The sequence below is a fragment of the Labeo rohita genome, chromosome 9, assembly GCF_022985175.1.
Source record: "Labeo rohita strain BAU-BD-2019 chromosome 9, IGBB_LRoh.1.0, whole genome shotgun sequence".
In the NCBI taxonomy this organism is placed as follows: Eukaryota; Metazoa; Chordata; class Actinopteri; order Cypriniformes; family Cyprinidae; genus Labeo; species Labeo rohita.
In genome coordinates, this window is record NC_066877.1 from 14,492,459 (window position 1) to 14,494,884 (window position 2,426).

Here is a 2,426-nt window from a genome sequence, read left to right on the forward strand (position 1 = left end):
TAGAACTAATGGCGTGTGACTTTTTCAACGTGATTATGTCATGTTTAGTCTCAGAAGCGCATTGCAGAGCTAGTGGAAAACGAGCATTTGTTGTTAAAAAGTATATACTTTTTTTTTTCTTAGAAAGTGGCCAATTGTTTTGCTAGACAAGACTTTTATTCTGCAGCTGGGATCGTGTAGAGCCCTTTTGAAGCTGCATAGAAACTGCAATTTGGACCTTCAACCTGCTGATCCCCATTTAAGTCCACTAAATGGAGAAAAATTCTGGAATATTTCCCTCAAAAACCTTAATTTCTTTTCGACTGAAGAAAGAAAGACATGAACATCTTGGATGACATGGGGGTGAGTAAATTATCAAGAATTTTTTATTCTGGAAGTGAACTAATCCTTTAAGTCTAAGTGACATTTTCATCTGTTATTTTGTGCACCAGATGAAAATTAGTCTGATCACTAAGAACAGTAATAATTTAACATTCAAGCTGTAAGATTTAAGGTGATTTGCAACTCATCTTGCACAGTGTTTGTCTGCATGGTTGTTACAGGAATGCCCCAGATGTGCTACTGATCCTTCTCTCTTACAGCCGTGGTTTCATTACTCAGAGCGCTCTTCTTATGACCTCTCAGTCATTACTCACCCTCTTGAAGAGATAGCCACACCTGGAGGAAGAAAATAATCAAAAATAGATTGAAACCGAGAAAGCACAAGCACTGTGAGAGAGAGGCACTGTGAGAGAAAGATAGCAAAAAAATATTATAGCATGCAGTATTAACAAAACAAAAGTGGAAAAATTGGACTAAAATGAATCAGTGAAGCTGGTTTGAATTTAAAGTACTTACAAGCTTTTGACAAAAGAATATGCTTGTGTTTGAGTTTATTGACGAATGAATGTGCATCTGAGGTGTACAGGCAGAATTAGCCTCTTTGTCTTTTAAATATTTAGTATTGCATTTACATTTAAAGGAGAAGTCCACTTCCAGAACAAAAATTGACAGATAATGTACTCACCCCCTTGTTATCTAAGATGTGCATGTCTTTCTTTCTTCAGCTGTAAAGAAATTATGTTTTCTGAGGGAAACATTTCAGCATTTTTCTCCATACAGTGGACTTCTATGGTGCCCTCGAGTTTGAACTTCCAAAATGCAGTTTAAATGCGGTTTCAAACGTTCCCAAATGCAGTTAAAAAACGATCCCAGTCGAGGAAGAAGGGTCTTATCTAGCGAAACGATCAGTTATTTTCATAAAAATAATACAATTTAAATACTTTTTAATCATAAACGCTCGCCTTCTTTTGCTCTTCCTGAACTTTAAAAATCATTTAAAAAATCATCCTACATCGCTGCAGAAGTACCGACCCAGTCTTTGCAAAGTGAACATGCAAATAAGATCAAACACCCTTAACAAAAAAGGTAAAACAGCGATATATATTTAATAACACTCTTTACCTCAGATGGTGTAAGATGGTGGCATTAATGTATTTTACAAGCACACATACTGCTTGTAATTTTTTTTAATAGGCAACGAGAAATAAAAAGTACCAGAATGGGTAAGACAGACCACTTCAATGTAAAATTAAATCAAAACGTTTAAAGAAATTAAAAAGGGGCGAGCGTCCACCTAGAGAGTTCTCTGGGAGGAAATATAGCAAGGGCATCCTTGGTTACAGCTACTAGAGATGGTGGGTCTAGGGGATTGTGGGTAGTCCCATGGCAGGCCTGTTAAGACATGATGTTCTGCCCTCCCATCCACAGAGGGGTTGATTCTCTCCTTCAGTTGACTCTTGAGACGAGCACTGAACCTCCACCGGTATCCATGGTGACCCATTGGGAACTCAGATTCCTCTAGGTAGCTAGCCAGATGATTCAGGAGGGAGCAGGAGTGATGGTAAACTGGTGGTTTATGCTGTCTATCCAATTTGCCTAGTGAACATAGTTTTGAATTTTGATAAACATTTCAGCTCTACTATTCACGCTCATGCTGATCTAGATTATACTTTGTTACTCCGACTGTGCTGGTTTATTGTTATGCGTGAATCAGAGCTTGTTCATCAAAATTTGGCACTAAAGTTGTTATGATTCTTTGTCATTGGCACAGGGTTACAGTTTACACTGTACATCTAATTCCCTTGACGCATAGCAAATAAAAATATGGTAAATTATAGCAGGAAAATGCATAACTAAATATACAGTGGAGATCCAAATTAGAGAACAATCTATAAAACTCAGATTTTTTCTGAAATATTGTTAAGCTTCATTGCTCAAAATGTGAAGGAACATTAGCTGTGTATATGCCATTGTTCTACTTACATGTTTGACAAAAAAAATCCAAGGCATTTCAAGAATAAACTTTATTTTGTGGAAAACACAATGATCAAAATTAGAGAACAGTAACCACTGTAGCACAAAAGAAGATTAAAACTATAATTTCG